This window comes from Talpa europaea (genome assembly GCF_964194135.1).
Source record: "Talpa europaea genome assembly, chromosome: 5".
Classification (NCBI taxonomy): domain Eukaryota; kingdom Metazoa; phylum Chordata; class Mammalia; order Eulipotyphla; family Talpidae; genus Talpa; species Talpa europaea.
Genome location: NC_140071.1, coordinates 140,060,323 through 140,072,336, shown reverse-complemented (window position 1 = coordinate 140,072,336; position 12,014 = coordinate 140,060,323).

The window sequence follows — 12,014 nt, the reverse complement described above, 5'->3', positions numbered from 1 at the left end:
GTTTCCTGAGTCCTTACTACGTCCTGGGGACACAACAGCGAGTGCGATCAAGACCTCAAAATGTTGGCAAGACCTGGGATGAGGAAACCATCTTTATAGACGTGTGCATTTCTCAGCGTGAGCGAGGCCCTGGACGCAGGTTCAGAGCATGCTGGTTGTGACAGAATATTCATTCTGCTCTGATGGGGGCTAGGGGACTGGGCTCCCAAAAGAGAGATAATTGAGCTGGATCCATGGCATTTAGCAGGGGCTTTCCAGAAGGAAATTGAATAGGTGGGCTTCTAAGACTAAGGACCACACTATGTAACGGTAAAGACACACATATTTTTTAAATAAGCATCCATTTGGGGTTTATAAAGCATGGGGCTAAAGAATTGAGGATTTATCAACTGATGAATGATACCTCTTTATAGGTAATTAGAAGTCTTTGCAGTTTTTAAGCAGGAATAGTTTCTGATCCTATGGGCCTTCTCATTTACTGCATATGTGTCCAATATGTCAGACAATAGAAAGGATAATACTTTGTGCAAAATTAAAAGTGACAGCCTTTTTCTGAGTATTTATTTAACACTGCAGTGTGGACCCAAGCTGTGACTTGCATTATCCTTTTTAATCTTTATAGCATCCCTGGGGAACAGGCCAGTGCCAACTGCAGCCACAGGGAAGTGTGCTGAGCCCCAAAGAGCTCAGTGACCACTTGTCTGTGGCTCGCAGCTAATATTAGGCAGAATTGGGGTTCTGGGGAATGGAAGAAGTTTACCTAAATAAATCCACTTAAATATAAATCACTATCCCTCTATCATCTCTCTAGCTATCTACCATCTATCCATCGATCATCTTTCTGTCTACCTATTTATCTGTCTCCCATGCACTAATTAACTATCATTATTTAATTAGGAGATTTGATGTCTATTAGTTATCCTGTACTTGAACAATTAATAAACTATTTTTATCAACTTTCCAGATGACACTTCATGTCCATTCTGGCTGAAGAATTGCCTTCCATTTTCTTTTATGCTTCCAGGCACTCCAAAGTATCTCCTACCGTGCGCCATTAGTAGCTGTTAACATATGGGGATGATTTTCTGCATGAGCAGGATTTACCCTGGACTTGCAAAGAGGAGATGACATAGTATATGTAGCTGAATCCAAAGAAATAAATATCTGGATTATGAAAACAGCAGGATTATGAAAACCCGGATCCAGGGTTCACTTCTGGTCAAATGCAGCTCCAGGAAATGGAACCATGAAGTCATGCGACTTCTAGCCTGCTGCAGTGGACACACAGCGGTCAGCCTGCCTTCACCCGTCTCCAGGAGACCTGAGGAGATGGAAGAACTCGGAAATGAGCCAAGGAAAAGTGGAGGAAGAGGCGGGATGAGGGTGGGGAGAGCAGGAGAGGCTAGGAGGAGGCCTGGCAGGTGAGCGTGATCCTGAACCTCACACGCACCCATCGCTGCCCTGGCCATGGGGCGATGTTTGCCTCAGGTCTTAATGGACTGCTGAGATCAATAGCATATGGCAGGCAACTTTGAAAAATTCCCCTTGATTCAGACAAGTGCTTGAATTCCTCATTAATTCTGATGATGTAAACCCTTTGTGATCATCTTGACTGTTAAATATCCACTCCTGAGTGTTGATAAGGTGCAAGAAGCTCCATTCTCTCAGGCCTGTGGAGTCTACCTGGGGTGAGAACTTGCGGCTGCTGTCCCCTGGGAGGACCCCTTCCAGCTCCCCAGCTAGTGGATCCTGGATGCCACCCGGCCCTGCCCAGAGAGGGCACTGCAGACACCTCTCCCCATGAGACTGCTCACATACACACCACACACACAGCATTTACTCATTTGTTAAAAGCGAATCATATGAGAGGTGTGTGCCCAACGCTGAAATAACTCTTCGGGACACGAAGATGAGACATGAAGCTCTGAGTGGGTGCAGGCGTGAGGAGCGTGTCACCAGATGTGAGAAAAGAGACCTGCGGTGCCAGCAGCCCTGGGGCAGGTGCAGCAAAGATGTGTCTCGCTCTTTGTTACTGGGTCCTTCGAACCTACGCTTTGTGAGGCTCTTTCTTGAATTGTGTTTGATATTTTAGAAAGATTCCACTGTTTCGCTAATGATACAACCACACACACGCACACACACGCACACACACTGATCTTTCAGATATCAGGTTATCAACCTCAAAATCAAAGAAGCCATTTCAAACCTCTGTGGGCTAGTTATGTTCTCTGCTTTTGCATCAATGATTATTGGTTACTTCCACTGGAATTCCTCTACACTATAGCCACCCCCCGCCCCAGCCTATAGTGGTAGCCGTCCACCCACAGGTCAGCTGTTTACCCCAAAAAGGGGTGAAAACCCTCACCTGCATTGTTTACCACTGCACTCCCTGGACATGGCACTGTGCTCAGTATAGATAAGAAATTTAGGAAATATTAATAAATGGAACCACAGAATAATTGCTGTGCTTGAATCCATGAACTATTTACTTTGTTAATGTGTTGTCAGGGAACGTTTTATTCATTACTACACCACATCCAGTTAGGTCAAGAAAACCTTCCATATTTTAATGACAAGCCATCTTAAAAATGATAGGTAAATATTAAATGAAAAAATACACAACACAACCACTCCGATCAAGAGCTTCCCACTATTGACAGCAGCATAGCCTAATGTAACAGCCTGTGTCACAAATGGTAGCTCCATGTATATTTTTAACTTTTTGTGAAGTGACATGCAAAAGTAAAGAACCAGTTAAGATTGATTTCACTAATACATTTCATTTAATCAAGGTATTCAAAAGATCATCATTTCAACATGCAGTCAATATAAAAAAATGGCATTATTATCTGTAATAGTCAAGATCAAATGTGTATTCACACTTACAGCATGTCTAGATCTGAAAAAAAATATTTCAAGTATTCAATAGCCACCTGCACCCAGTAGCTTCTGTAGGATTCGTAGTGATCAGCCATATAGCTGAAGGGAGAAGTCTAAGCTATATTTACCCAAACCACAAGTGTTGTCTTTCTTTGTGTATATACTTTGTTTTGTTTATTTGTTTGTTTTCATGTAATTCTAGCTGCCAACACCATCTGGACCCCAGACTTGTATTGGTTGCACTGAGGTAATCAAAATGTTCTATTTCAAGTATTAAAGAGAATATTTAGACAATCTGGTGATAGGGATGAGTCAAATTTGTATTAGTCTCACCCAAGAGATTTTTCAAAAGGTCTGTGAGAATTCAAAGGTTTATTCTCTGAAGGTAGTTTATAGGACAATCTTGTTGGATTATTCATTAAATAAAGATAACCATATTAAATACAGAAAGAAGAAAAAATTTCCTCAAAGGTCACAGGATTCTCCACTGACAATTAGCTGACAGTCCATTGGGTGGGTCAGGTTCTGAGAATCAAACTTAATCTTGTTAAAGTTCAGCAGAAAATCACTTGTGTTTTGTCAGGAATACTAATTGCTCTCCAGAAGGAAGTTGCCATGAACCGTTGTTTCTCGTAACCATGATGATGCTGTTTCTCAGCCAGAGAGATGGTGTGGTCACTGCTTCCTGTGGGCTGTTTCTATGGCAGACCAAGTCTGGGGCACTGTTTCTTCTGCAGACAGCGCCATAGAGTAGACTCACATTCATGCACTGTGTGTGTGAGAAGTTGGCTGGACCCCACTTCACAGTCCGGATTTTATCCAGCTGTGGATCCCAAGATGTCCAGCTACTTGAATGAAATGCTTGAGTAACTCCAGAGTGCACATTCGAGATTGTTATGCAATCAGCAGCATCCCAGAAGTCCTCAAGCTTTCAAGAATTTGGGTTTATACTGAATGATGACATTTGAATAAAATGAATCCAATATTCATATGCAAATTGTAGACCACTTGTTTTACTCACTAAACTTCCAGTATTTGGGGGCATTCTTGCAAGAGCTTGTTTCTCATAATTCCTTCTTATTCTAATTTTATGCTTCCATTCAATTCTTACTACTTCTCCTGTCTTGTTTCTTATAGTGTTTCCTTTCCTGAACCAAATGTTAATGAAATCATTAAACAAAAAAGCACTTTGATCTTTATTTCCTGAAGGCCCTGCTCTACAGGGTCAGGTCGCAGGGGAATTGAAATCAATTTGCAGGTTAATACCAACTAGGTCACAACAAAGAGCCAATCAACAAATAATGCAATGCGCAATGGTTAAGAACTAAGGGGCTTCAAAAAATCCAGCCCAAAGATTACCTCTTGGATGCCTATTCTTCCAGCGTCCCAACGTCCTGCCTCAAACTTGGCCAATTTTCATTATAAACATTAACACCCCTTTACCTCTAGGAAGCTTCCCCTCTTCCTCCCTGGATGGTCTAATGAAAACCTCTGCTGCCAGGCAAAGAAGTCAAGTTCTTTCAGTCTTCAGCCCAGGCCAGACCATCGTTTCACACCAAATAGTCATCAAAGGGTTTTGCTAAGTCTCTGCTTTACTTCCCCAGAGGAGCTGTGCAGTTAGCTCTTCGGCCACCTCTCCCTCTCCTGTGGGATCTTTTCCACTGTCTCAAAAATAATTCCAGAAAATGTAACTTACAACATCAACTAAGATAATGGGATGGACTACCCCCTAAAAAGATACGGGGCCAGTGTCCTATACCACTCTACAGAACACACCTGGATGCACCAGACACACTGTCACACTGAAGACCAAGGATGCAAAATGAAAAGTAAATCATAGGGGGTGTCCTCTGCAAGAGTCAGATGGGGTCATTCAATGTGCACCCCTATAAATGTAATCCTTTGCATGCTATCAGGGCATTTGCCCAGGAATTCTCTGAATGCTTCCTCGTTAACACTAGGTCCTGGTCCCCTTTTTCTAAAAGACATCTCAAAACCATACCTCCCACTTAAAGAAAAAAAGAAACACTGTAGAATTCTATATTTCATTCAAGAGGGTTACATCTCCAGAAGACAGTTGTGATCTGTTCTCTGGAATAGTCTTCTTGTCTTGTTGAGAGGTTGCCCTGGCTTTTTATGGACTCTATGAGAAAATGCAATCTTGACTGACAATTTCATCCCAATGCCAGCGTTCTGCTCTGCGTCCCAGATTGTGGCCCTGTCGAGGGTGGAGTGGGCCCAGGCTCTGGCTCCAGGGCCTGGGCTATGCCCTCAGGGCGACACAAGCCCATTTCAGCTCCACAGCATTAGCATTTCAGCCCCTTCCCTCTGCAACCAAGCTCTCTGGGAGAGACACAAAAATACTATTTCAAAAGCCTTGCATGTATTTTGGTTACCAATTTTCTTTCTTTCTTTTTTTTTTTTTTTAAAGCAACAACACAGAACACATTTTATTTATTTATTTATTTATTTATTTTAAAGATTTATTTATTTTATTTATACAAGCACTGGGCACAATTAGAAGCGTGGGAGGGTGAGAGAACACACCAGAGCCAGAGCGGGGAGCAGAGCAGGCAGAAGGACCGAAGTACACTGCTGAGGGGAGCAGCGGGTGGCAGGAGAGGTCTGCGCGCCATGTGGGACCCTCCTCTGGTGGCCGGGGAGCAGCCGGGGATCGAACCGGCGCCACAGAGGCAGCTTCGCAACCCAGCGCTCTACCGCTGCGCCACCAGGGAGGCCCCACCAATTTTCTTTCAATTAAAAAAAGAAAGGACAGAATTTCTGCCTTCAAGCAACCCATCCAAAATATTGCTGTAGACATTTATGTGGATTTAAAATGCCCTCCTCCTCTTCTGTACTTCATCATCACCAACAAACATCCAGACTGATAAGAAATCACAAAAATATTTGGCTTTCAGAGGAGACATTTTGTTGGAATTTGCCAAGCAAGACTGCAGACTTGCCTGCATGGCCACAAAAGCGTGACCTGCGGGCCTGAAAACCTTCCTAGACCTCTAGGTGTGTCTACTTCAAGAGGGGTGGAAATTGACCACGATGTTTTTTTGACTTTATAGTAGCTTATATTTTACATCGGGACTTTAGATCATTCAACGAGCTAGAATGCATTTTATCAGAACGCGAGAGAAAGAGAGAACTCCTACCTGCTGGACACATCATCTTCTCCAGGTAGTCTAATGGGTATTTCATATGCTTTGTCATGAGGTCCTCTTGGGTCCTTATGAGGACTTCATGACCCAAGACTGTGTATGCACTTCACTGATAAACGAATTAAGTCCCAAACCTACAATTCCAGTGGTTTAAGAATTTTAGAATATATTTTGCCTCGATGAGGAATTACCGTGTTTTTGGTGCTCAGTCGAATAAACAAAGCAGGGGAGAAGAGTAAACGGGCTGGTGGTATTTGTAGTGTTATTTTGTGTAGCCAAAGTAGGCAATTAAGAAGAGATTTCATATCGTTTGCTCAAAGGCTGTTGTGAATCCCACATTTGGCCCTGAATTCAGACACAGGTTAGAAGCCACGAGATGATCAAGGCACTACTACGTGGCAGCCACTCGGAGCCACCGCCTCCACGCAGCGACCTCAGCTTCCCCATAGCCATCGTCATTAGCTTTGCTTCCAAATGTTGTTGGCGGTTTCGAGATATTCAGTCAACTCTCAAAGGATCGGGATTTGCCAAGTGTTGTCACTGGTTAATATGGAGAAGAGTTAGCATCAAGGACAGTTCTCAAAATAATAGTTTCAGAAATGCTTGGAGCAGTGCACTCTGCTGGCAGAAAGGACAGCCCCCCGCAGGGACAGCGAGGAAGGCGGCCCTGGTCATTCACATGGAGATGCTGGGGACATCACTATTACTCTCCAGAGCAGGTGAGCCTGTGTGTGAATAATGTGTCTATATGTGTTTATTCCTGGAGTTTGCCTTCATATCCTGACCATATCACTTAGTAGCATGTAGTCATATTCAGCAGGCGATAACTGCAGGTATTTAAGATTCCATAAATGAATCATCAGATAGATCATTGTGTTACATTGAAAACCTGAAAAATACGTGTCTTATATGTGTGGCTGTGGGTTGTGATGATTACATGTGTGACTGTGTGTCATGAATATTGAAGTAAGGTGCCAGAAGTTCAAAAATTTAATGGAGATCCAGTCTGATAGGAGCTTTCAATGTCAAAATCATATCTTAATTATAAGCCTAATTCAACTTTCATCTGTTTGATATCTGTTGCCAAGGACAAGCAGCGTATCATTTTGTTCCATTGCAACTTCTCCCAGTTCAGTGATCTGAAGGGTATCTGATAGCTCGAGACTACTGCTGTCTAGACATAAGACCAAGTGCGGCTGTTGGATTTCTGTTTCCAAGAAGAAATTTTACCAGCAATGTGTCTCAGCTGGTCTTCCCTTCCCTCCCTCTCTCCCCCCTTTATTTCCATGCACAGACGCTGTGGGTGTGTTTTGGTAGTGGTTGCACAGATAGATGCTTTTGTCAAATTTTACGAAAAATTTAAAATGAGTGAATTTGATTTTATGTGAATTTACTTTAACAAAGCTAATTCTTAAAAAGTCAATTTATTCCGTGAACACAACCAAAACGTTAGACGTGCATATACACACGTGCTGTGTGTCAGGTTATGTCTGCAGTGTGGGAGGCATACTATGTACATGTACATATGTCTCATTGGATAAATGCTCTGCCAGTGTTTGTGGTTCCATGACGATGGTGGAATCCAAGCTTCCGAGTGACTCTGTGATACAACACAAAGCAAGTTCTACTGGAGCTAAGGAAACTGGACACTGGGTTTTAAGGGAGCCTGATAAACAGACCGTACCTGCGTAACTGGGGTGGCCACCCCCTGAGAAATAAGATAAAAGAGAAGGCCAGGAAAAGCACAGTGCTGACCTGGTGCCCTCTGAAGCCCTTTGTAACAGCTGGTTCTACACATCCCTTCCCGACTCCTCCTTCCCGATGTCCACATTCGTGACCACATAAGCCCAAGTACCTCTTTACCCCACAGAATCTGCAGATGCCACAGATCAGGGTTTTGTTTGCTTCCCTGTGGTAGCTTCGTTTCTACACCTTCCCGGCACACCCCTATTCAGAGACCCCATGACTGCCATCATACCTACCGGACACATCCGTAGTGAGCGGGCCTGCTCGGCTCCAGCTGGGCGTGGACTCCCGCCCCTGTCCCGAAGGCCCTGGGCTCAGAGTCCAGCCCAGGGTGGCGGGGCTGGGTAATGGGCACACTGCGCAGCCCAGAGCTGTCACGACTCAAGCTCCATGCAGGCAGGGCTGCTCCGAAGACAAGACGAGGGGTGTCCTGGCTCTGGCACTGTGTACGCGCTTCTCCATGCCACATGCACCAAGCAGGTATGCGAGACACCTCCAAGAGAAGAAGGAAGTGGCAGCCGTAAAGGAACCAGAGGTTTTACGCTAACAGAGCCCAGACTTGTAAAGAAATAGCACAGGGAGGGAAGAATTACCACCCCCCGCCCCCATACACTTACAGCCTGGTCTAGCCATGACCCAAAGAGCGGATCTAGGCCAGTTATGTTCCCCAATAATTACTGGACCTAACATTAATGTTTTTATGAGAGTAGCTTGCACTTCTTTAGAATAATTTTTTTAATTTCCTCAGATAATTTCTAAGGGCCCTCCAAGTGTCACATTTCCATTATTTATCATCCCAGGTTCCTGTGGCTGCAGTTTGATGCAAACAAAGCTTTAAAGTCTATTTCGATGCACTTATACACTCTAAAGCGCTGATGCCTTCCATGCTGCAACCCTGCCTTTCGGCAGGTCACATTTGAAAGCTTTTAACAGAGGAAGGGTGAATGCCCGACCTCCTCCTATATGGAACCTAGTCAGAGTAAACCGTTAGCTATTACACTAACATGCGTGTCTCTGTGTGTATACACACATAAATGTATATATATATGTAAAATTCTCTTTTCACTTCTAAGTTGTGTTTGTCAATAATTGCCTTTTCATCTGAAGGAATCTACAGATGTAAACGCTTGTTGATTTGACCTCATTTAGTATTTTTTTTAAAGATTTATTTATTTATGCATACAAGAACTGGGGTACAGGCCAGAAATGCAGGGGTGAGAGGTTTCACCAGAGACAGAGCGGGGAGCAGAACAGGCAGATGGACTGAAATACACTGCTGAGGGGAGCAGCGGGCAAGACAGGAGAGGTCTGCTGCGTCATGTGGGTAGCTCCCTGGCTAGCCAAGGATTGAACTCATGCTGCAGAGGCTGCAGACTGCTTCATAGTGCAGTGCTTAACCCCTTGTGCCACCAGCGAGGCCCTCATTTAGTAATTTTAAGAAGGTCTGAGCCTCAGGCACTCACTTGCCCATCCCCTGTCCTTCCACTTCCCTTACAGGGTGATCAGGTGTTTCTCACTGACCCTGGGCTCCTCAGGGCCAGGGGCTGTGGCTCTCCTCTCTACACCCTAGTCCAGAAGAATCCTTCATTTCAGGAGCTCTGGCTAGCGGATCAGGGGTGCATGCCGGGAAGCTGTCTGCAGGCCTTGCTCAGCACATGATCTAAAATGAGTCAGCACCAGATCCACACTACCCAGGGGTCAGGCCCACAGAGCCAGGGGTTTCGGGAGAAAGTCTGACCATCCATGTGAAACCAAACAAAACACAACCATCATGTGGTTTAACTGGCGGTGACCCTGTGAGTCCAGTCAGGTCCCTGTTCTAATATGCAGCGTGTATCCTCTAAAGGAGTGTCCTCAAGCATCAAGAAAAAAAGCAGGATTTTTCTGAGTACCTTTGCAGTGACTGATGTGGAAATCACTTTGTTTCACCTTCCAAAGTGCTGAAAGACTCCCCTCTGCGGGGTCGTGCATGGCAGTGCTGCTGACCTTCGTGACCCACCCAGTGAGAGCAGCCAGAGAAGGTGTGGGGACTTGCAAGACCAAATTTTAATTATAAAAAGAAGTCAAGTTTTCCAGTTTTTTTCTGCTTATCTGTAAGCAGTGTTATGTGATAATTTAAGAAATGAGTCAACAGAGATTTGCAGGTCACCCTTGGGGGCAGCACTGTTTAAGTGGGGCTGGGGCATTATAGAGAGGGCTAGTGGAAAAGACATCACCCCTCCCTGTTAAAAGGGGCAGATTTTACTCAGACCACTGTGGTGGACAGAGACTTCAGTGTAGCCTGAGCTCAATTCTGGTGACCCACAAGGTAGGAGGGGGTTAAATGCTGGGGTGTGCTCAAGGACCTGTAGTGAGGGGCAGTGGGGGGTGCTGTACAGTGTGGCAGCACCTGTGCTTGCTAACTGGCACCAAGTTAGCTGCCAACCCTCCCAAAGACACTGTGAAGGAGAGGCTTTATAGTGTCTAAAAGACACTAATCAGAGAAGCCCTCTGGTTACATTTTGGAGGGCTTTCCTGGACTGGAGGAAGGCATTCCTGGACTCTTGATGACACATCTATCTCAAAAGAACTGAGAAAGGCTTTACAGCGGTTAGTTTCCTAAAAAAAAAATGTCCTCCGGGGGCCTCCCTGGTGCCTGAGGAGTTAAGTCTCAGCACGATGAAGCTATCTGCAGCCCCTGCAGCATGAGTTCGATTCCCAGCCAGAGGGTTACCCACATGGTGCAGCAGACCTCTCCTGATTCCCTGCTGCTCCCCTCAGCAGTGTATTTCAGTAGATCTGCCTGTTCTGTTCCCCGCTCTGTCTCTGGTGAATCCTCTCACCACCACCCCACATCTCTGGCCTACACCCCAACTCTTGTGTGCGTAAATAAATAAATCTTAAAAAAAAGAAGATCAGGGACTTAAGTTCGTTTCAATTGGAACAAGCAGTAATATCTTTGGGCAATGTTGAGCTTTCTCAGGCGAGAATTTTAAGGGTTCTGTAGACATTTTAAAGACAAGGTTTGGGGCTAATAGAGAACATGCCGGAGTCTGCTCAATTCTCAGAGAACAAAGTGTTTTTATGACCAATTAATGCATATCTATGCAGACAGTGATTTCTCTGAAGTCTGGTTTTGTCCGTACATTCTCAGCGCTACGTATAATTTTAGCAATCATTATTTTTATATCTGCTTCAGATGTAGCTCTCTAATTTCAACCTTTGAAAATAGCACCCTCTGGAATATTTGCAATTCCACCATTTCCTTCTTTAATAACAGACAATCCTTGCATGAAATGTCTCTTCGGCTCTACGTCTTGACCCCATACTTACTAGCCACCACTGAGCATAAGTCCCCTTTCCTCTGGCGTGCTTGTCTTTCCTGTAATTCAGCAGCTGGTATGATGTTGAATTAAACTCCCAGAGGTTCTTGATTATCTGCAAGTACAGGGGATTTGCATATAAATCATTAATTGATCACCTGCTATGTGCCAGGCACTGTACAATGCTCTGAAATCCCAACTTTCATCATTTATCACAGCATTTTTTTCCCAGTTGTATTCACAGGAATACTGGCTCTTCGCTATAGGTGTGCACTCTGTTTTACCTCGGTGTTTGTGCCCATTTTGCATGTTGTTGAGAATATCATTTTCAAGTCTCCACCTGGTGGACCGTTGTCCACCTTTGAGCATCAACTCAGATATCAGCTTTTCCTGTGACTTTATTTTATTGCCTCTAGTCTTACTCAATGCCTCTCTCTTTTGGGTTCCTGAAGCACTTTTTACTATGCTCCATAGTAACACATACACGGTTGCTTAAGAATTGAAACAAGACTAGAGTTCCTTTATAGCATGTATTCTCATTTAATCATATCTATAATTTGAGTATTCTGTAACATCACTGGAGCTCATTTCTTCTTTCACTTGCTTGTTGATGCAAGAAATATTTACCAAATATGACAGAAAGCATACTCAATCCATAGATATAGTTTTCCTAGAATGAGCATGAGAAAGAAAACCTTACTATGAGGAGCTCAATAAGGAAGAATTTTGCTGTTAAACAGAGTGAGGGCAATTTTGATTCTGTGTGTCCCAGCATCCTTTGTTTTCTTTCCTTTTATTATTATGTTTCTTGAAGTAACATTGGTTTAGGACACTGCATGTGCCTTAGGGGTACAGACCCCCACCCCTACAAATGCATGTTACTCACTAACCCCCAACAATCCTCCACTGTAGTTTATTG